Raw genomic sequence first — 24,013 nt, 5'->3', positions numbered from 1 at the left:
CCTGTCATGAAGAAAACGTTAACCAATAAGTCCGGAGAGCCAAGGATGATTCGCATCTGTGGGGATTTCAAGGTGACGGTGAACCCTGTGCTTCGCACAGTACAATATCCTCTTCCAAGGATAGAAGGCATCTTCGCCTCGCTGTCTGGAGGGAAACGTTTTACAAAAATTGACCTAGCACAAGCATATTTGCAGATGGAGGTTGAAGAGTCCTCTAGGAAGTATCTCACGATAAACACTCACAAAGGTCTTTACCAGTATCATCGATTGGTATTCGGAGTAGCATCGGCTCCGGCGATATGGCAAAGAGCGATGGAACAAGTCCTGCAAGGGATTCCGGGGACTCAGTGTTACTTGGACGACATCCTTGTAACAGGTGAGGATGACAGTGAACACCTTAACAACCTAGAACAGGTGCTCACTGGACTACGGGAACATGGGCTGCGAGCCAACCGCCCCAAGTGCGAATTTTTTAAGAAACAGATATCGTATTGTGGCCATGTGATTGATGAAGAGGGGTTACATAAGTCCCCTGACAAAATTGAAGTGGTTGTTAAGGCCCCAGCGCCTGAAAATGTGTCGCAGCTGAGGTCATTCCTCGGGTTGGTGAATTACTATCATAAGTTTTTGCCGAATTTGTCGACAATTCTGCACCCACTGAACGCCCTGCTACGAACGGGGGTAGCATGGAAATGGAGCGATGATTGTACGCGTGCTTTTCAGAAGAGTAAGGACTTAATCACTTCAAAGGAAGTATTGGCTCACTACAACCCAGCACTGCCAATCAGGCTGGCGTGTGATGCGTCTCCCTACGGCATTGGGGCGGTACTGTCACATAAATTCCTTGATGGTTTGGAGAGGCCGATAGCTTTTGCGTCACGCTCGTTAACTTCTGCCGAGCGTAACTACGCCCAGATTGACAGAGAGGCCCTCAGCCTAGTGTGGGGGGTGAGGAAGTTCAATCACTATCTGCACGGTCAAAAATTTACTCTACTAACTGATCATCAACCTCTTGTCTCCATTTTCAACCCTCAGAAGGGTGTACCGATAATGACAGCACAACGACTGCAGAGATGGTCCCTTTTCCTAGGGGCACACCAATATGACATCGAGTACAAAGGAACTAAACAGCATGGAAATGCTGATGGATTGTCACGTCTACCATTGCCGACGGTGGAAGAAGAAGACCTTGCAGAGGATCCAATGGAGTTATTCCACTCGACCATAGTCGTATGTCTCCCTGTGACGAATGCAAACGTAGAAAAGGAAACACGGAATGACCCGACACTATCACGGGTCTATGATTTAATGGTAAAGGGATGGCCAGCACATGGCAAACCACTGCTGCCAGCATTCTCGCCAAGAAGAGAACAGCTGTCAGTGTGCAGAGGAACCTTGATGTGTGGATCCAGAGTAGTAATTCCACGTAAGTTGACGGATAGAGTGCTCAATGAGCTTCATGAGGGTCATCTGGGTGGGGTAAAAATGAAGAGCTTAGCCAGAGCATTTGTGTGGTGGCCGGGAATCGATAGAGAAATCGAAGAGATGACCAAGAGCTGTGCAGGATGCCAGAAGGTCCAAAACGCCCCACCACAAGCTCCTCTGCATCCATGGGAGTGGCCTTAATCTCCATGGCAAAGGGTGCACATTGATTTTGCTGGTCCCTTCATGGACTCGATGTTTTTATTGCGGTGGATGCACATTCAAAGTGGCCAGAGGTAATAAAAATGTCCTCAACCACCATGGAAAAAACTATCACAGTTTTACGAACCATATTCGCCAGGAATGGGCTGCCTGAACAGAGTTGCTCGGACAATGGACCACAGTTTGTGTCTGAAGAGTTCCGGAGGTTCTTAAAGAACAATGGTGTTAAGCATTACACATCTGCCCCATATCATCCAGCCACTAATGGATTGGCCGAGAGGTTTGTCCAAAAATTCCAGAAGGCTATCAAGGCAATGTGTAATGAAGATATACCCCTACAACACAAGGTGGACAACTTCTTGTTTGCCTACCGGAATGCGACACATGCGGTTACCAACCAAACTCCAGCCACGATGTTCTTCAATCGAAGACTACGATGCCGCTTGGATTTGGTTAAGCCAAACGTCCGAAGAGATGTGGAGAACAGGCAGTTTCAGAATATGAATGAAAGGCCGACCAGGAGTTTTAAGATAGGTCAACCAGTTTTGGCCCGGGACTATCGCACTGAGAAATGGCAGCCAGGAACGATTTGTACACGACAAGGACCTCTCATGTATACCATGGACATTGGGGAGAGCATTGTAAGACGACATGCTGACCAGATTCTAGAGTCACTGGAAAACGTCAACTCCACACCACTATCTGATACACCTGGTAATGAAATCGACGTTCCAATTGCAGCTACCGCAGACCCGCTAATATTGGAAGCAGATGAACCAAACAACGACATTGATTCCGGCTCAACATTGCCAGAAGAACCTGATACTCCAAAGAGGCGTTATCCAGACAGAATCAGGAAGCCTCCTCAAAGACTGAACTTATAATTGCTTAAACTTAACCAATGTATCTAGCAACAGTAATTGTGATTGTAATTCGTTATCATTAGTTGTTAAATGAATGTTATGTACTGTTTATCTAAAAGGGGAGGAATTGTTGTGTATGTACCTTTAAGAGAATAACTGGTCTCAGACTGCAGTACCGGCAGTGACCACCCCTGTATAAAAGGCGCTAGAGAGCCTCTGTTGTTTAGTTTCGTTTATGCCTTTCACCAGTAAAGATCTGTTTATTTTCTCTCCTGCTAGTCCGTGACTCAATCATTCACGGACATAACAGACAGGGCCTAGTTTAATATAAAAAGAGACAGGGTCCAGTGTAATATAAAAAGAGACAGGGTTCAGTGGAATATAAACAGTGACAGTGTTCAGTGGAATATAAACAGAGACAGGGCCTAGTGTAATATAAACAGAGACAGGGTCTAGTGTAATATAAACAGAGACACTGTCTAGTGTAATATAAACAGAGACAGCATCTAGTGTAATATCAACAGAGACAGGGTCTAGTGTAATATAAACGGAGAGAAGGTCTAGTGTAATATAAACAGAGACAGTGTCTAGTGTAATATAAACAGAGACAGCATCTAGTGTAATATCAACAGAGACAGGGTCTAGTGTAATATAAACGGAGAGAAGGTCTAGTGTAATATAAACAGAGACAGGGCCTAGTTTAATATAAACAGAGTCAGGGCCTAATGTAATATAAGCAGAGACAGCGCCGAGTATAATATACACAGAGGCAGGGTCTAGTGTAATATTAACAGAGACAGGGCCCAGTGTAATATAAAGAGAGACAGGGTCTAGTGTATTATAAACAGAGACAGGGTCTAGTATAAGATAAACTGAGACAGGGTGTAGAGTAATATTAACAGAGACAGGGCCCAGTGTAATATTAACAGAGACAGGGACTAGTGTAATTTAAACAGCGTCTGGGGCTAGTGTAAGATAAACAGAGATAGGGCTGAGTAAAATATAAACAGAGACAGGGTCCAGTGTAACATAAACTGAGACAGGGCCCAGTGTAATAGAAACTGAGACAGGGTCTAGAGTAATATAAACACAGACAGGGTCTACTGTAATATAAACAGAGACAGGGTCAAGTGTAATATAAACAGAGGCAGGGTCTTGTGTAATATAAACAGAAACAGGGCCTAGTTTAATATAAACAGAGAAAGGGTCTAGTGTAACATAAAGAGAGACAGTGCCTAGTGAAATATAAACTGAGACGGAGTCTAGTGTAATATAAACAGAGATGGGGTCTAGACTAATATGAACAGAGACAGGGTTGAGTGTAAAAAGAACAGAGACAGTGCCTAGTGAAATATAAACTGAGACGGAGTCTAGTGCAATATAAACAGAGACAGGGCCTAGTTTAATATAAACAGAGACAGGGCCTAGTTTAATATAAACTGAGACAGTGTCCAGTGTGATATAAACTGAGACAGGGTCGAGGGTAATATAAACAGAGACAGGGTCCAGTGTAATATTAACTGAGACAGGGTCTAGTGTAATATAAATAGAGACAGGGTTCAGTGGAATATAAACAGAGACAGCGTTCAGTGGAACATAAACAGAGACAGGGCCTAATCTATACATATAAAGCGGCTCTTCTGTCTGTCCCGATGTCTGTCTGTCCGTTCTCTATACGTTTGAAAGTTACAGAGCGTACCATCGCGCGCGTCGCCTCAAAAGAAAGCTTGCGATTCCGGACCGGTCATAGGCATATTTACGTTTCGGCCGGACAAAAATCCCGCCCGCGGTATCCCGAAAACGTTCAGCGTTCCGCTCATTAGCATCTCATTAGCGACCGTGTGACGTCGAGGTCCACCAATCGGACGGCGGGTTCCTTCCTACAGTTGAGTGTCGAGTGACTCGACGATTGACCAATCCTACGCTTCGGTGACTGCGTGTGTGGGCGGGCCTTATCCTTCTGAACCGAGGTGACTGGCCGCCATCTTGATTTTTCACAATTTTTTCCCCCACACTTTCTGTGTGTTAGGGAACTAAGGTAAATATTTTAATGATGTGTTAGGGAATTAAATAACAATTTAATAGCGGGGGGGAGAGCCTCGGGAAATCGCGGGGGGGGGAAGAGAGCCTCGGGAAATCGCGGGGGGGGGGGAGAGCCTCGGGAAATCGCGGTGGGGGGGAGAGCCTCGGGAAATCGCGGGGTGGGGGGAGAGCCTTGGGAAATCGCGGGGGGGGGGGAGCGCCTCGGGAAATCGCGGGGGGGGGAGCCTCGGGAAATCGCGGGGGGGGAGAGCCTCGGGAAATCGCGGGGGGAGGTGAGCCTCGGGAAATCGCAGGGGGGGGGGAGAGCCTCGGGAAATCGCGGGGGGAGGTGAGCCTCGGGAAATCGCGGGGGGCTCGCGCCGCCCGCACTGACCGCGCATGCGCCGCCCGCCCACAGCGGCCGCCCATCAGCCGCGCGATACGCGGGGGACCTCAGCTCCGGTCCGTCCCGGCCCGGCCGCTATCGCAACGGCACCGGACCTCAGGCGCTAGGCAGGGGGAGGGGCCGGAGAGAGGGACAGAGGGGAGTGGGGGTGGGGGAGGGGACGGAGACAGGGGAGGGGAGGGAGGGAGGGAGACAGGGTAGGGGAGGGAGGGAGACAGGGGAGGGGGGGAGGGATAGGACAGGGAGAGGACATGACAGGGAGAGGGGAGACACACAGGGGCAGGGAGACCAAGCGCCCCAAAATTGCCCTCGCAACGCGGGGCTCCCCAGCTAGTGTAATATAAACAGAGACAGGGTCTAGTGTAACATTAACAGAGACAGGGTCTAGTGCAACATTAACAGAGACAGGGTCTAGTGTAATAGAAACAGAGACAGCATCTAGTGTAATATCAACAGTGATAGGGTCTAGTGTAATATAAACGGAGAGAAGGTCTAGTTTAATATAAACAGAGACAGGGCCTAATGTAATATAATCAGAGACAGCGCCGAGTATAATATACACAGAGGCAGGGTCTAGTGTAACATTAACAGAGACAGGGCCCAGTGTAATATAAAGAGAGACAGGGTCTAGTGTATCATAAACAGAGACAGGGTCTAGTGTAAGATAAACTGAGACAGGGTGTAGAGTAATATTAACAGAGACAGTGCCATTGTAATATTAACAGAGACAGGGACTAGTGTAATATAAACAGCGTCTGGGGCTATTGTAAGATAAACAGAGATAGGGCTGAGTATAATATAAACAGAGACAGGGTCCAGTGTAATAGAAACTGAGACAGGGTCTAGAGTAATATAAACAGAGACAGGGTCTAGTGTAATATAAACAGAGAAAGGGTCTTGTGTAATATAAACAGAGACAGGGCCTAGTTTAATATAAACAGAGACGGAGTCTGGTGTAATATAAACAGAGATGGGGTCTAGTGTAATATAAACAGAGACAGGGTCTAGTGTAAGATAAACAGAGACAGGGTCTAGTTTAATATTAACAGAGACAGGGTCTACTTTAATATAAACAGAGACAGGGCCTAGTTTAAGATAAACAGAGACACGGCCTAGTTTAATATAAACAGAGACTGGGGGGGAGAAATTGGGTGAGTAGCGCCACCTGTTAGTGCCTAAAGAGACAGTCAGTGGCTGTAGCGCCACTGGCTGCGTCTCCGGCGATATTGAGTAGGGGCTCTAATGGTGGCGTTAGGCATTTGCGCTGCGCCGCCACCGATGACGTCATCGGTGTGCGCAGCGCCCCATTCATGCCCCGTTCGCGATATTTGGTAGCGAACGCCGCAGTTGCGCCGCTCGCTACCCGCACCCGGTTCACGGGGCCTTACTGTGCCGGCAGCAGCGCAAGTTAAGGTGGAGGTGCGGGGCGGCTGCCTGCCAGCATCTCCGTCCCCGGCCTCCTAACCCCGCCCCCCCGCGGCATTGCCGGCTGTTTCCCGAGAGCCCGGAACTTCTCCTTGGTGCCGGGCTCATTTACCGGCACTCGCGATCGGGGATCGAGCTGTTGCAGGCACCTCCCCCTTAACAGTGGGAGGAAGGCCTGCAGTCCTGCAGCGTGCCATGCTGCAGCGTGTGGCGCTGTGGCACGTTGCGCTGTGATAATCAGTTTCAGCGCCCTAAGAGGGACGAGGAGCGCCTCGAGCCTCGCCCCGTCTCCCTCGAGGGGCACTGAAACTGTATTTCTGGCGATCGGTATCACACCGATCGCTGGTCTAAATCCTGCGCTCAGCCGACTTTTGCGCCACTTGGCGCCCCAACCCAATTTCTAGGCCAGCGTCTAGTATAACATAAACAGAGACAGGGGCTAGTTTAATATAAACAGAGACAGGGTCCAGTACAATATAAACAGAGACAGTGTCTAGTGTAATATAAACAGAGACAGGGTCCAGAGTAATATAAACTGAGACAGGATCCAGTGTAAGATAAGCGGAGCCAGGGTCGAGTGTAATATAAACAGAGACAGGGCCTAGTTTAATATAAACTGAGACAGTGTCCAGTGTAATATAAACTGAGACAGTGTCTAGTGTAATATAAACTGAGACAGTGTCCAGTGCAATATAAACTGAGACAGGGTCTAGTGTAATAAAAACAGAGACAGGGTCTCGTGTAATATAAACAGAGACAGGGTCGAGTGTAATATAAACTGAGAATGGGTCTGGTGTAATAGAAACAGAGACAGGGTCTAGTGCAACATAAACAGAGAGAAGGTCTAGTGTAATATAAAAAGAGACAGGGCCTACTTTAACATAAACAGAGACAGGGACTAGTTTAATATAAACAGAGACAGGGCCTAGTTTAATACATACAGAGACAGGGCCTAGCTTAATATAAACAGAGACAGGGCCTAGTTTAACATAAACAGAGACAGCTTCTGGTATAATATAAACAGAGACAAGGGCTAGTGTAATATAAACAGTGACAGGGCCTAGTTTAATATAAACAGAAGCAGCGTCTAGTGTAATATAAACAGAGACAGGGTCTAGTGTAATATTAACAGAGACAGGGCCTAGTATAATACCAGCAGAGACAGGGTCTCGTGTAATATAAACAGAGAAAAGGTCTAGTGAAATATAAACTGAGATACGGTCTAGTGTAATATAAGCAGAGACAGGGCCTAGTGTATTATAAACCGAGACAGGGTCCAGTGTAATATAAACAGAGACAGGGTCGAGCATAATATAAACAGCGACAGGGTTCAGTGGAATATAAACTGAGACAGGGTCTAGTGTAATACAAACAGAGACAGGGCCTAGGTTAACATACACAGAGACAGGGCCAAGTTTAATAAAAACAGAGACAGGGTCTAGTTTAATATAAACAGAGACAGGGTCCAGTGTAATATAAACAGAGACAGGGTCTAGTGTAATATAAACAGAGAAAGTGTCTAGTGTAATATAAACAGAGACAGGGTGTAGTGTAATATAAACAGCGAGAGGGTCTAGTGTAATATAAACAGAGACAGGGCCTAGCTTAATAAAAACAGACACAGGGCCGAGTTGAATATAAACAGAGGCAGGTTCCAGTGTAATATAAACTGAGACAGGGTCTAGTGTAATATAAACAGAGACAGGGTCTAGTGTAATATAAAAAGAAGCAGCGTCTAGTGTAATATAAACAGAGACAGGGTCAAATGTAATATTAACAGAGACAGGGCCTAGTTTAATACCAACAGAGAGCGGGTCTAGTGTAATATAAACAGAGACAGGGTCTAGTGTAATATAAACAGAGACAGGGCCTAGTTTAATATAAACAGAGACAGGGTCTAGTGAAATATAAACAGAGACAGGGTCTACTGTAATATAAACTGAGACAGTGTCCAGTGTAATATAAACAGAGACAGGGTCCAGTGTAATATAAACAGAGACAGGGTCTAGAGTAATATTAACAGAGACAGGGTCGAGTGTAATATTAACTGAGAGAAGGTCTAGTGTAATATACACAGAGACAGGGTCTAGTGCAATATAAACAGAGAGAAGGTCTAGTGTAATATAAACAGAGACAGGGCCTAGTTTAATATAAACAGAGACAGGGCCTAGTTTAATATATACAGAGACAGGGCCTAGTTTAATATAAAGAGAGACAGGGTCTACTTTAATAGAAACAGAGACAGGGCCTAGTTTAATATAAACAGAGACTGGGGGGGAGAAATTGGGTGAGTAGCGCCACCTGTTAGTGCCTAAAGAGACAGTCAGTGGCTGTAGCGCCACTGGCTGCGTCTCCGGCGATATTCAGTAGGGGCTCTAATGCTGCCATAGGCATTTGCACTGCGCCGCCACCGATGGCGTCCTCGGTGTGCGCAGCACTCCATTCATGCCCCATTCGCGATATTTGGTAGCGAACACCGCAGTTGCGCCGCTCGCTACCCGCGCCCGGTTCACGGGGCCTTACTGTGCCGGCAGCGGCGCAAGTTAAGGTGGATGTGCGGGGCGGCTGCCTGCCAGCACCTCCGTCCCCGGCCTCCTAACCCCCCCCCACCCCCCCGCGGCATTGCCGGCTGTTTCCCGAGAGCCCGGAACTTCTCCTTGGTGCCGGGCTCATTTACCGGCACTCGCGATCGGGGATCGCGCTGTTGCAGGCACCTCCCCCTTAACAGTGGGAGGAAGGCCTGCAGTACCGCAGCGTGCCATGCTGCAGCTTGTGGCGCTGTGGCACGTTGCACTGCGATAATCAGTTTCAGCGCCCTAAGAGGGATGCGGAGCGCCTCGAGCCTCGCCCCGTCTCCCTCGAGGGGCACTGAAACTGTATTTCTGGTGATCGGTATCACACCGATCGCTGGTCTAAATCCTGCGCTCAGCCGACATTTGCGCCACTTTGGCGCCCCAACCCAATTTCTAGGCCAGCGTCTAGTATAATACAAACAGAGACAGGGGCTAGTGTAATATAAACAGTGACAGGGCCTAGTTTAATATAAACAGAGACAGTGTCTAGAGTAATAACAACAGAGACAGGGTCCAGTGCAAGATAAACAGAGCCAGGGTCGAGTGTAATATAAACAGAGACAGGGCCTAGTTTAATATAAACTGAGACAGTGTCCAGTGTAATATAAACTGAGACAGTGTCTAGTGTAATATAAACAGAGACAGGGTCCAGTGTAATATTAACAGCGATATGGCATAGTGCAATATAAACTGAGATAGGGTCTAGTGTAATATAAACAGAGACAGGGTCTAGAATAATATAAACAGAGACAGGGTCTAGTGCAATATAAACAGAGAGCAGGTCTAGTGTAATATAAAAAGAGACAGGGCCTAGTTTAACATAAACAGAGACCGGGCCTTGTTTAATATAAACAGAGACAGGGCCTAGTTTAATATATACAGAGACAGGGCCTAGTTTAATATAAACAGAGACTGGGCCTAGTTTAACATAAACAGAGACAGCTTCTGGTATAATATAAACAGAGACAAGGGCTAGTGTAATATAAACAGTGACAGGGCCTAGTTTAATATAACCAGAAATATGGTCCAGTGTAATATAAACAGAGACAGTGTCTAGAGTATTATAAACAGAAGCAGCGTCTAGTGTAATATAAACAGAGACAGGGTCTAGTGTAATATAAACAGAGACAAGGTCAAGTGTAATATTAACAGAGACAGGGCCTAGTGTAATACCAGCAGAGACAGGGTCTCGTGTAATATAAACAGAGACAGGGCCTAGTGTATTATAAACCGAGACAGGGTCCAGTGTAATATAAACAGAGACAGGGTCCAGTGTAATATAAACTGAGGCAGGGTCTAGTGTAATATAAACAGAGACAGGGTCTAGTTTAATATAAACAGAGACAGGGCCTAGTTTAAGATAAACTGAGACAGGGTCCAGTGTAATATAAACAGACAGAAGGTCTAGTGTATTACAAACAGAGACAGGGCCTAGATTAACATACACAGAGACAGGGCCTAGTTTAATATAAACAGTCAAGGCCTAGTTTAATATATACAGAGACAGGGCCTAATTTAATATAAACAGAGACAGGGTCTAGTTTAATATAAACAGAGACTGGGCCTAGTTTAATATAAACAGAGACAGTGCCTAGTTTAATATAATCAGAGAGAGGGTCCAGTGTAATATAAACGGAGACAGGGTCTAGTGTAATATAAACAGAGAATGGCCTAGAAATTCAGTTGCTTTCGCCAGCCGTTAATGCCATAAGAGGGGTAGATTTCCAGCGCTAGGCAGTTAGCGCCCGGGCGCAGGTCGAGCTGCGCCTACGCCCAACTTCAGTTGACATTTAGCGCCGGCGCAAAGTGTTTGCGCCTGCTCAGCTGCTCTCGCAGCTTCTGACGTCATTTCGTCGTGCAACGCTGTTTGTGCGCCCCAAACCGGAAATTCAGTGGCGCCCGCCCAATGTGGGTGTGGCGCTGTTAAGAACTGTGAAGTGGAACGCAGCAGAGGCCCTACGGGCCTCGGGGAGCGCTAATTAAAGGGCACTTACACTGAACTATAAAGGCCAGCCATTTTGCTGCAATGACTTCAGTGCTTTGGATTTCTGTACAGAGACCAAGGAACAGACCTTACTGATTTGGGACAACATAGGAGAGGTATTTTGGGCTTCTGGCCAGAGCTTGGAAATTTGACTCTTGTGATTTCACTGTTTGCAAGTTTATTATGGGGGCTGCATGGGGTTCCAACCCTCAGTTCCAGCATTATGTGCGAAGGGCTCGCAGACGCTGTGTGAGAGGGGCAGCCATGCCTAGACGCAGAGGGGCCATCAGGCGTCAGCAACGTAGGCCTTACCCACTCAGGGAATACCGGCAGCAGGTGTCCTATCTCACCATGACTGCCGCGCATTGTGTTAAGAGGCTGCGCTTCAGAATGGAGGTGGTTGCAGAGACCTGCCAGCTGCTTCACAGAGATCTGCGTCCACAGCTGATGTGCAGGACGTCTCTGTCGGTGGAAGTGAAGGTCACGGTGGCTCTGAACTTTTGTGCAAGCGGCTCCTTCCAAGCCGCTGCTGGGGACATAGCGAACATCTCCCAGTTCGCCGTGCATCGCTGCATCTGGCAGGTCACCGATGCCCTTTTCGCAAGGAGACACCAATTCATCTCCTTCCCCATGACCCTAGAGAAGCAGGAGCAGCGTGCAGTCGGATTTGCCAGGATCGCCGACTTCCCCATGGTGCAGGGCGCCATTGACTGCACACATGTGGCTATGCGGGCACCTATCGACAATGCCGAGGATTACCACAACCGGAAGGGCTACCATTCCCTCAATGTACAGCTGGTGTGTGACCACAGGCAGCGCATCCTAGCTGTCAATGCCCGCTTTCCAGGAAGCAGCCACGATGCATTTATCCTGCGCCAGACTACTGTGGCTGACATGTTCGAGGCACAGCCTCCACCAAGGGGATGGCTTATTGGGGACAAGGGCTACCCTTTGTGTACATGGCTCATGACCCCGCTCCGCGCGCCCAGGACCCCTGCGGAGGAGGCATACAACGAAAGCCATCAAGCCACAAGGAACATCATAGAGCAAACGATTGGCGTCCTCAAGCAACGGTTCCGCTGCCTGGATCGTTCCGGCGGATCTCTACAGTATTCGCCGGATAGAGTCTCCCAGTTCGTCATCGTTTGCTGCATGCTGCACAACCTGGCTATCCGCAGGACTCAGGCACTGCCACCTCACGTTGGACCACCACCTCAGGAGGACGAGCAGGAGGACCATGAGGAGGAGGAGGAGGAGGAGGAGTACCAGCCCAGGAGGGAGCCACAAGGTCCAAGGGCCGTCCGCCGGCGGCTTTTTGAACGGCACTTCTAGGCCCCGTCAGGGAATGGCTTGTGGCAATGAACGCACCTGAATGCAGCCGCTCCGCAAGCCCTCAGCCGGTTAACGCAACAACCACTTGAAACATGACACCTGGACAAGCTGAATAAATAAAAAGCTTTATTTAACAAACTCAGGGCCCTTCCCACATGAAACAGAGAAACAGACAAAAACATCTCTCACTCCCACAACCTGGGGAGGAATAACAAAACTTGTCAATAACATTTGCCTTCATCCTCGGCCTTCCCAAAATAAGCCCCCCCCTCCAGAACACAACCACCCCCATATAAAAAAAACAGTTGGCAACACACTCTACTTGGTGTGCCGAGAGGGCGAGTCCTTGTGCAGGCTTCTCCGGCCCCTGCCCGACCTGTTGCTCCGCCTCAACCTGGGCCCTGTGGGTGTTGCAAGGCTGGGGGAAGGCTCCTGAGGGGCACAATGCGTGACGGAAGATGCCCTTGGGGGTCGGCCTAGACGAGGTCCGGCCCTGTAGGGGCCGGCTGCTGACTGCTGCAGCTGTGGCTGGGCAGCATCAGTCTCTGCATCAGCTCGTCGCACCTTGGCTGGGGGAGTGGCAGTGGCGGCTGCAGCAATGGGGGCAAGCTGGCTGATGCCAGGCGCTCGCTGGTCGCCAGAGACACTGGCACTCGGCCGGGCTGGCACTGCAGCAAGCGCAGCAATCTGGTGGAGGCCAGACCGCTGTGCTGCAGCAGGGCGGCGGGTGCCCTGGCGATGCTTCCGTGACACCGCGAGTGTGGCAGAAGTGAGTGCCCGAACTGCCCTGGTCTGTGGCCGCATCAGATCAGCCAGTGTCTGGATGGCACCACTCATGAACTCGCGACTCGCGTCCTGTGCTGCCGCGAGTTGGTCGACACCCGTGGCCTGTGCTGCCGCGAGTTGGTCGACACCCCTGGCCTGTGAGTCCCTGAAAGCGGCCACACTATGAGCCAGGGACTCAATGGCCTGAGGCATCTGTCCCACAACCCCCATGAACTCGTTGTGGCGCCGCTCCGAGGCCGCGGACATTTCATCAAGGAGGCGCACCTCCTGGGCGAGGACCGTCTCCGGACTGGAGGGCGGACTCTCCCTCTGGGGAGAAGGCCGCCGAGCTGCCCGACCCTTCCCGCGTGCCTGGACGCCACTGGGCCCAGCAACTGCCCTCCCCTGCAACACTTCCCCCCTCTGGGGAGAAGGCAGCCGTGCTGCCCGACCCTTCCCGCGTGCCTGGACGCCACTGGGCCCAGCAGCTGCCCTCCCCTGCAACACTTCCCCCCTCTGGGGAGAAGGCAGCCGTGCTGCCCGACCCTTCCCGCGTGCCTGGATGCCACTGGGCCCAGCAACTGCCCTCCCCTGCAACACTTCCCCCCTCTGGGGAGAAGGCAGCAGTGCTGCCCGACCCTTCCCACGTGACTGGATGCCACTGGGCCCAGGAGCTACACCCCCCTGCAACACTTCCCCCTGGCTCTCCTCCAGGCAAGCCGTGTCCCCTCCATTGCCATCCCCTGGCGCGGATGAGGATTCCCCCAATGTGCCGCCTTCCTCTTGGTCCTCGTCGTCCTCCTCTTCCGAGGGACTGGCACTCTCAGCTTCATGGACCTCCTCCTCACCAGCTGAAAGCAGGGAGGCACAAGAGTAGCTTTAGAGTGAGGACAGGGCGTCTGCGAGGGAGGCATGAGTGGTGGCATTATGCGCGTTGGTCAGACAGTGGCAAAGGATGTAGATCTGAAGCGCAAGGGGAACGAGAGAGGTCCAAACGGTCATGGCCTTACCATTGGGGCCCAGCACAGGGTCCGCATCACCAATAGCAACGGGGCCAACCACCCGGCCACGCATGAGTCGAGCCACACGCTCCTCCAGCTCACTGAGCTCCTGGAACTGGGCACGGCCTCCCCCGGTGACATTCCGGTTCTTCATATTCTGGGCCAGCTTGGCCTGCAAGAGAAAGGACGGCCTCTAAGTACAGTGTGGTGCCCTGTTGTTGTGTGCACTGCCTCCCATGGTGGAATAGCTTGGCCAGTGTGGTGCCCTGTTGTTGTGTGCACTGCCTCCCATGGTCGAATAGCTTGGCCAGTGTGTAAAGTGCAGAAAGTGCTATTGATGATCATGCCAGTGCCATAGCTGTGGGAGGAGGGATGGCCATTAGGCCTTTGAGGTCCCTTTGCCCATAATGTGAGGTGCACATGCAAGGATGAGGAGGACACTGGAAAGGCTACTCACCTTGACCAACCGAGTGAGGTCGTTGTACTTCTTGCGGCATTGGTCACCAGTCCTGGGGACATCGCTGGTGGCTGACACCCTGTGGGCGATTTCCCTCCAGGCTCTCCTGAACTGCCTCCTGGGAGCCTTCTTGCCACTGTCCGGGCACAAGATCTCTCTTCTCTTTTCCAAACCCTTAAGCAGCACCCACAAAGCAGGCTCTGAGAAGCGCTGCACTCGTTCACGGGCCTTCTGCATGGCTTCAGGCGCTATTTGGGTCCACCAGCAGTGTTGAGGCCTAGCTGCAGGGCTCCACTATCCAGGGCGTGGCAGCAGACAAAGTCGACCCTTCCCCCTTTAAGAGCTGGCCGGCGTCAGGGTGTCTGCTGTCAATCAAAACATGACCGCACCTGCGCTGCGCCCGGCCTTGGCGTTATCAGTCCGCACCGCCAGCTTAGCGCCTAAAGATAGGAGTGCAACGCCAGTTTCAGCGCTCGCCCAAACTCTTGGCCAGAGCTACTGAATTTCGGCGAAGTGGCCTACACTTTCCGGCGGGCGCTAACTTTAGCGACCGCCCGACTTTAGCGCCCCAAAAGTGGCGTGACTGAATTTCTAGGCCAAAGTTTCTAGTGTAATATAAACAGAGACAGGGTCTAGTGTAATATAAACAGAGACAGGGTCTAGTGTAATATAAAAAGAAGCAGCGTCTAGTGTAATATAAACAGAGACAGGGTCAAGTGTAATATAAACAGAGACAGGGCCCAGTATAATACAAACAGAGACAGGGTCTAGTGTAATATAAACAGAGACAGGGTCGAGTGTAATATTAACTGAGACAGGGTCTAGTGTAATATAAACAGAGACAGGGTCTAGTGCAATATAAACAGAGAGAAGGCCTAGTTTAATATAAACAGAGACAGGGCCTAGTTTAATATGTAGAGAGACAGGGCCTAGTTTAATATAAAGAGAGACAGGGCCTAGTGTAATATAAACAGAGACAGGGTCTAGTGTAATATAAAAAGAAGCAGCGTCTAGTGTAATATAAACAGAGACAGGGTCTAGTTTAATATAAACAGAGACATGGTCCAGTGTAATATAAACAGAGACAGGGCCTAGTTTAATATAAACAGAGACAGGGCCTAGTTTAATATATACAGAGACAGGGTCTAGTGTAATACAAACAGCGACAGGGCCTAGTGTAATATAAACAGAGACAGGGCCTAGTGTAATATAAACATAGACATGGTCTAGTGTAATATAAACAGAGACAGGGTCAAGTGTAATATTAACAGAGACAGGGTCCAGAGTAATATAAACTGAGACAGGATCCAGTGTAAGATAAACGGAGCCAGGGTCGAGTGTAATATAAACAGAGACAGTGTCTAGAGTAATAAAAGCAGAGACAGGGTCCAGTGTAATATTAACAGCGATATGGCATAGTGCAATATAAACTGAGACAGGGTCTAGTGTAATATAAACAGAGACAGGGTCTAGAATAATAGAAACAGAGACAGGGTCTAGTGCAATATAAACAGAGAGAAGGTCTAGTGTAATATAAAAAGAGACAGGGCCTAGTTTAACATAAACAGAGACAGGGCCTAGTTTAATATATACAGAGACAGGGCCTAGTTTAATATATACAGAGACAGGGCCTAGTTTAATATAAACAGAGACAGGGCCTAGTTTAACATAAAGAGAGACAGCTTCTGGTATAATATAAACAGAGACAAGGGCTAGTGTAATGTAAACAGTGACAGGGCCTATTTTAATATAACCAGAAATATGGTCCAGTGTAATATAAACAGACACAGTGTCTAGAGTATTATAAACAGAAGCAGCGTCTAGTGTAATATAAACAGAGACAGGGTCTCGTGTAATATAAACAGAGAAAAGGTCTAGTGAAATACAAACTGAGATACGGTCTAGTGTAATATAAACAGAGACAGGGTCGAGCATAATATAAACAGCGACAGGGTTCAGTGGAATATAAATTGAGCCAGGGTCTAGTTTAATATAAACAGAGACAGGGCCTAGTTTAAGATAAACTGAGACAGGGTCCAGTGTAATATAAACAGACAGAAGGTCTAGTGTAATACAAACAGAGACAGGGCCTAGATTAACATACACAGAGACAGGGCCTAGTTTAATATAAACAGTCAAGGCCTAGTTTAATATATACAGAGACAGGGCCTAGTTTAATATAAACAGAGACAGGGTCTAGTTTAATATAAACAGAGACAGGGCCTAGTTTAATATAATCAGAGAGAGGGTCCAGTGTAATATAAACAGAGATAGGGTCTAGTGTAATATAAACAGAGAAAGTCTCTAGTGTAATATAAACAGAGACAGGGTCTAGTGTAATTTAAAGAGAGACAGGGTCTAGTGTAATATAAAAAGAAGCAGCGTCTAGTGTAATATAAACAGCGACAGGGCCTAGTGTAATTTAAAGAGAGACAGGGTCTAGTGTAATATAAAAAGAAGCAGCGTCTAGTGTAATATAAACAGAGACATGGTCTAGTGTAATATAAACAGAGACAGGGCCTAGTATAATACAAACAGAGACAGGGTCTAGTGTAATATAAACTGTGATACGGTCTAGTGTAATATAAACAGAGACATTGTCTAGTGTAATATAAACAGAGACAGGACCTAGTTTAATATAAACAGAGACTGGATCTAGTGTAATATAAACAGAGACAGGGTCTAGTGTAATGTAAACAGAGACAGGGTCTAGTGTAATATAAACAGAACAGCTTATCATGTAATATAAACAGAGACAGGGTCTAGTTTAATATAAACAGAGACAGGGTACAGTGTAATATAAACAGAGACAGGGTCGAGTGTAATATAAACCTAGAAAGGGTCTAGTGCAATATAAACAGAGAGAAGGCCTAGTGTAATATAAAAAGAGACAGGGCCTAGTTTAACATAAACAGAGACAGGGCCTTGTTTAATATAAACAGAGACAGGGCCTGGTTTAATATAAACAGAGACAGGGCCTAGTTTAACAAATAAAGAGACAGCTTCTGGTATAATATAAACAGAGACAAGGGCTAGTGTAATATAAACAGTGACAGGGCCTAGTTTAATATAAACAGAAATATGGTCCAGTGTAATATAAACAGAGACAGTGTCTAGAGTATTATAAACAGAAGCAGCGTCTAGTGTAATATAAACAGAGACAGGGTCTAGTGTAATATAAACTGAGACAGGGTCAAGTGTAATATTAACAGAGTCAGGGCCTAGTGAAATATCAGCAGAGACAGGGTCTCGTGTAATATAAACAGAGACAGGGCCTAGTGTATTATAAACCGAGACAGGTTCCAGTGTAATATAAACAGAGACAGGGTCGAGCATAATATTATCAGCGACAGGGCCTAGTTTAATATAAACAGAGACAGGGCCTACTTTAATATAATCAGAGAGAGGGTCCAGTGTAATATAAACAGAGACAGGGTCTAGTGTAATATAAACAGAGAAAGTCTCTAGTGTAATATAAACAGAGGCAGGGTCTAGTGTAATATAAACAGCGACAGGGCCTAGTGTAATATAAACAGAGACAGGGTCTAGTGTAATATGAAAAGAAGCAGCGCTAGTGTAATATAAACAGAGACATGGTCTAGTGTTATATAAACAGAGACAGGGTCAAGTGTAATATTAACAGAGACAGGGTCTAGTGTAATATAAACAGAGACAGGGCCTAGTTTAATATAAACAGAGACTGGGTCTAGTGTAATATAAACAGAGACAGGGTCTAGTGTAATATAAACAGAGACAGGGTCTAGTGTAATATAAACAGAACAGCTTATCATGTAATATAAACAGAGACAGGGTCTAGTGTAATATAAACAGAGACAGGGCCTAGTTTAATATAAACAGAGACAGGGTACAGTGTAACATAAACAGAGGCAGCGTCTAGTGTGATTTAAACAGAGACAGGGTCCAGTGTCATATAAACAGAGACAGGGGCTAGTTTAATATAAACAGCGACAGGGTCTGGTGTAATATAAACAGAGACAGGGTCGAGTGCAATATAAAGAGAGACAGCGTCTACTGTAATATAAACAGAGACAGGGCCTAGTTTAATATAAACAGAGACAGGGCCTAGTTTAATATATACAGAGACAGGGCCTAGTTTAATATAAACAGAGACAGGGTCTAGTGTAATATAAACAGAGACAGGGTCTAGTTTAAAATAAACAGAGACAGGGTCTAGTTTAAAATAAACAGAGACAGGGTCTAGTGTAATATAAACAGAGACAGGGTCTAGTTTAATATAAACAGAGACAGGGTCTATTGTAACATATACAGAAGCAGCGTCTAGTGTAATATAAACAGAGACAGGGTGTAGTGTAATATAAACAGAGACAGGGTCAAGTGTAATATAAACAGAGACAGGGTCTAGTGTAATATAAACAGAGACAGGGCCTAGTTTAATATAAACAGAGACAGGGTCTAGTGTCATATAAACAGAGACAGGGTCTAGTTTATTATCAACAGAGACAGGTTCTAGTGTAATATAAACAAAGACATGGTCCAGTGTAATATAAACTGAGGCAGGGTATAGTGTAATATTAACAGAGACAGGGTCCAGTGTAATATTAGCGGAGACGGGGTCTAGTGTAATATAAACAGAGACAGTGTCTAGTGTAATATAAAGAGAGACAGGGTCTAGAGTAATATAAACAGAGAAAGGGCCGAGTTTAAGATAAACAGAGAAAGGGTCTAGTGTCATATAAACAGAAACTGGGCCTAGTGTAATATAAACAGAGACAGGGTCTAGTGTAATATAAGCAGAGACAGGGCCTAGTGTAATATAAACAGAGACAGGGCCTAGTGTAATATAAACAGAGAAAGGTACAGTGTAATATAAACAGAGACGGAGTCTAGTGTAACATAAACAGAGACAGAGTATAGTGTGACATAAACAGAGACAGAGTCTCGTTTAATATAAACAGAGACAGGGTCTAGTGTAATATAAAGAGAGACAGGGTCTAGTGTAATATAAACAGAGAAAGGGCCTAGTTTAACATAAACAGAGACAGCACCTAGTTTATTATGAACAGAGACAGGGCCTAGTTTAATATAAACAGAGACAGGGCCTAGTTTAATATAAACAGAGACAGGGTCCAGTGTAATATAAACAGAGACAGGGCCTAGATTAATATAAACAGATACACCGTCTAGTATAATATAAACAGTGACAGGGCCTAGTTTAATATAAACAGGGACAGGGCCTAGTTTAATATAAACAGAGACAGGGTCCAGTGTAATATAAACAGAGACAGGGCCTAGTTTAATATAAACAGAGACAGCGTCTCGTATAATAAAAACAGAGACAAGGGCTAGTGTAATATAAAGTGACAGGGCCTAGTTTAATATAAACAGAGACAGGGTCCAGTGTAATATAATCAGAGACAATATCTAGAGTAATATAAACAGAGACAGGGTCCAGTGTAATATAAACTGAGACAGGGTATAGTCTAATATAAACAGAGACAGGGTCCAGTGTAATATAAACTGAAACAGGGTCCAGTGTAATATAAAATGTGACAGGGTCTGTTTAATATAAACAGAAACAGGGTCTTGTGTAATATAAACAGGGTCTTGTGTAATATAAACAGAGTCAGGGTCTAGTGTAATATAAACAGAGACAGGCCTAGAAATTGGGTATAGCCCCGCTTGAGGCGGTAGAACTGGCGGTGCGCATAGTTTATAGCCAGACAAAACTTATCGCTGCCTGGTGACATATTGGGTTGCATCACCCCCAAAGGGGATTGAGGCGTTAAATCAGCCATTGCACGGTGCTCCGAAGGCGCAAAAGTTCAGGCGCTACTCAATATCGATGCGGATGGGCGCAGCGCAGGTGATCTCAATTACGGGAAACCACGAGACTTCCAGGCGCCGGCCGGCTCTTAAAGGGGTGGGTCAGTCAGCCTGAGCTGCCACACCCAACGCCCTGTAGGCCTCAGCATCGGCGCTCGCGCTTCTCTGGCATTAGAAACTTGTTGAGCATGGAGAAGTTTAGACAGAGAGCGGAGCACTTCAGCACTGAGGCTCTGGACCAGTTGGTGGCTGCAGTTGAGCGCCGTCGAGATGTCCTGTATCCGGACAATGGCAAAAGGCCGAATCAGAAGGCTTACCGAAGATCTTGGGGGGAGGTTGCTGTGAGGGTCAACTCCAGCAGCATGGCGACCAGGACCCCTGTTCAGTGCAGGAAGAAATTCAACAACCTCACACGGATCGTTAGGGTGAGTGATGGTTTAGCAAACTTCTGATTCCCTCCATCTGCAGCTGACTTCGGGCACCCTGTTGCCATGATGCCCCAATGGCCATCTGTCAGCAAGCACCCATGGCCCTTTCAGGCCACACACATGGACAGATGTCTCAAGGCCTCATGTAAGGTCTCTTTCACCATGGGGGGCATGCGATGATGTCTCAAGGCCTCATGTAAGGGCTCTTTCACCATGGGGGGCATGCGATGATGTCTCAAGGCCTCATGTAAGGGCTCTTTCACCATGGGGGCATGCAATGATGTCTCAAGGCCTCATGTAACACAACTTCCCCTTCTTTCCTCTCCAGGCCAAGCTGGCGGCGCGGCGAAGGGACCACTTTCAAACCGGTGGCGGGCCTCCACATGTGGTCCCTCTCACGGATCTGGAGGAGAGAGTGCACCAGTTTCTTGGAGGATGTCTGCCTGGTCCTGTGACCACTGCATCTGCCGACCCCATTTCCGACAGCGAGGGTAAGTCTCTCACCTTTTTCACCTGTTGCCTTCCACTTGGTCCCCCCGCCAGCATGCTTCCTCAGTGTGCAGCCATGTCAGAGCCTTGCCGCAATCTGGCATGCCTTTCCGCAAACCTGTCCTTTTGCTAAAGCCACTCTTCCAACTCCCTGCTTTCAGATGAATCAGCACCAACTCGGGCTCAACGCACTGAAGCTGCCAGTGCCAGTGCCATCGGAGGCGAGGAGCAGGAGGAATCCGGACCAGCCATTGCAGAATCCAGGGAGCGGACACATCTACAGACTGGGGATAGTAGTCCCCTGGAGGGGAGCGGGGGGGGGGGCGGCTCTGAGGATGAACCAGCAACGCAAGGGGATAGGCAAGTTCGGCCACCGTCTCCCCGGAGGGCAAGGCAGGTAGTTATGACTGCTGCTCAGAGTGCAGAGGAGGTGCGTCGCCTGGGTGAAATGAGCAACAGGCCCGGCTCAGACAGACGGAGCTGATGGCTGCAGTGGAGAAGATGCCTCAGTCAATAGATACATTGACTAAGAGTATGTTGGACTTCGGGGCAACAATGGAGAGGACTCTCCAGGGCTTCGGGGCAACAATGGACAGGACTCTCCAGGGCTTCAGTGCAACAATGGACAAGTCTATCCAGGGCTTCGGCGCAACAATGGACAAGTCTATCTAGGGCTTCGGGGCAACAATGGACAGGTCTATCCAGGGCTTCGGGCCAACAATGGAGAGGACTATTCAGGGCTTCAGCCCAACAATGGAGAGGACTGTCCAGGGCTTTGAGGCCGCTATGGAAAGGACTGTTGAGGGCTTCGGACAATCCCTGGAAAGGTCTGTCCAGGGCTTGTCCGAGGCAGTGGAGCGGTCGGCACCTGCCTTGTCCGAGGCAATGGAAAGAACTGTCCAGGGCTTCTCCGAAGCACTGGCACCTGGCACACAGGTCCTCACTGTTGCCATGCAGTCACTTGCTGGGCTCGTCCACACCCAGATTGAGGCAACGCGATCTCACTGCAGCCACCCTCTCTGCATCAGTGAGGATCACCCCGGGCCCTTCCAGTCCCATACAAGGCCAGGAATCAGTGGAGCATGCGATTGTGGCAGATGAGCCGAGCCGCTCCCCTCAGATAGCCGGCGTGTCATCTGACAATGGTGCAGGTGTCCTCTCTCGGCAGGAGACCATTGAACATGCCAGCGCTGGGACGTCTGCAGGGCACACTGCTTCCAGCCATGGTCACATCAAGCATCCTGCATCCGCACCCTCCAAGCCCAGAGGTCGGCCAGGCCGTCCCTCAGGGGCTTCTGCGCTTCCACATAGTCAGCAGGCGTCCCCCAGCCTTGTCCCCGCCACTGGCATCCAATTATGTAGGAGCAGCAGGGAGGGAAGGGGCCGGCCACGAAAGAGAAGTCGTTCTCCCTCAAGGGGCCAGTTGTAGAGGGAGGTGCTGAAACGTTTCTTTGTCCAAATTCAAGGACACCCTCACCTGTTGTTATATTTGCAGAAGGTTTGTTGATTTTGTGGCTTTGCTGAAGAGTTCACAGTTATTTTGTTAGTTATGGTTTCTGTTGACATGATGTTGTTTTGCTGTAATGAAAGACTTTTGTGACAATAAACAGAAGTTTCAATGTGGCATGGTGCACGTGACTACTTTCAGTGATGCTGGCATTCAGAGGCCGTCAAACATCTAAAGTGCGCAGGAGTTAAGACTCTCATCATTCCGACAGATCGGTCTCGAAATGAGTCCTGATGAGCCTCTGACGTATGGCCCTTCCACTTTCAGGAGCCTTTCCATCTTCCTGCTCCTCCTCCTCCTCCTCCGCCTGCTCTTCCTCCTCCTCCTCCTCCTCCGCCTGCTCTTCCTCCTCCTCCTCATCCTCCTCCTCCTCCACCTGCTCTGCTGGTCGTTGAGGGACAGGTGGAATTGGCTGGGTGCGTCGAATCGCCAAGTTGTGGAGCATGCAGCAGATGACGACGATGTGACCCACTTGCTCCGGCGAGTACTGCAGGGATCCCCCCGAAAGTTCCAGACATCGGAAACGCTTTTTGAGAGCACCAACAGTGTGCTGTTCACTGTGTCTGGTCGCCTGATGGCCGCTGTTGCTCAGCTCTTCTGTTGGGGTGTCGGCCACACGGAGTGTTGTCATCAGCCATGAGCAGAGAGGATAGCCCTTGTCCCCAGTAAGCCAGCCTCGTCTTCGAGCCAGCCCCTCAAAAAGGTCACAAACTGAGGTCAACCGCAGGATAAAGACAGCGTGGCTGCACCCTGGGAAATGCGCGTTGACTGCCATGATGGTTTGGCGGTGCTCACAGACCAGCTGAACGTTGAGGGAGTGGAACCCCTTGCGGTTGCGGAAGTCCTAAGGATGCTGGCATGGTGCCTTCAAAGCTACGTGTGTGCTGTTAGTCGCCCCCTGCACCATGGGGAAGTCCGCAATAGAAGCGATACCCTGCACGCGCTCCGCCTGCTTGTGCAGGGTCAGAGGGAAGGTCATGAATTGACGCCTTCGCCTGTAAAGGGCATCTGTCACTTGCCGGATGCAACAGTGGACTGCAACCTGAGCGATAGTCGCAATGTCCCCAATGGATGACTGAAAGGATCCGTTGGCATAAAAATTGAGGCCATCAGTCAGTTTAGCGAACACGGACAGAGAGGTTCTGCACCGTTCACGCGGCTGCAGATCCTCAGCAAGCAGGTGGCACAGATCAGTAACAATGTCCCTCCAGAATCGGAGCCTTCGCAAACACTGCTCCTCCGACATGTCAAGGCTTGACACCTGCTGCCTAAAGACCCTTGCAGCATACCGTCGGATAGGCCGATCTCCCAA

The 24,013-nt window shown here is 48.5% G+C and overlaps 1 long non-coding RNA gene across 1 annotated transcript; it reads left to right on the top strand.

Moving 5' to 3' along the window:
* Positions 1-4,458: 4,458 nt before the first annotated feature.
* On the top strand, positions 4,459-22,817 carry LOC147119872 (uncharacterized). Its single transcript, XR_015078093.1, has 3 exons — positions 4,459-4,545; positions 21,034-21,196; positions 21,356-22,817. It is a non-coding gene; the product is annotated as an uncharacterized LOC147119872 (long non-coding RNA).
* Positions 22,818-24,013: the final 1,196 nt, after the last annotated feature.

This window comes from Somniosus microcephalus, chromosome 4 (genome assembly GCF_052327205.1).
Source record: "Somniosus microcephalus isolate GS21.2 chromosome 4, FLI_Smic_1.0, whole genome shotgun sequence".
Taxonomy (NCBI): domain Eukaryota; kingdom Metazoa; phylum Chordata; class Chondrichthyes; order Squaliformes; family Somniosidae; genus Somniosus; species Somniosus microcephalus.
This window is presented reverse-complemented; position numbering and strand designations above follow the sequence as displayed.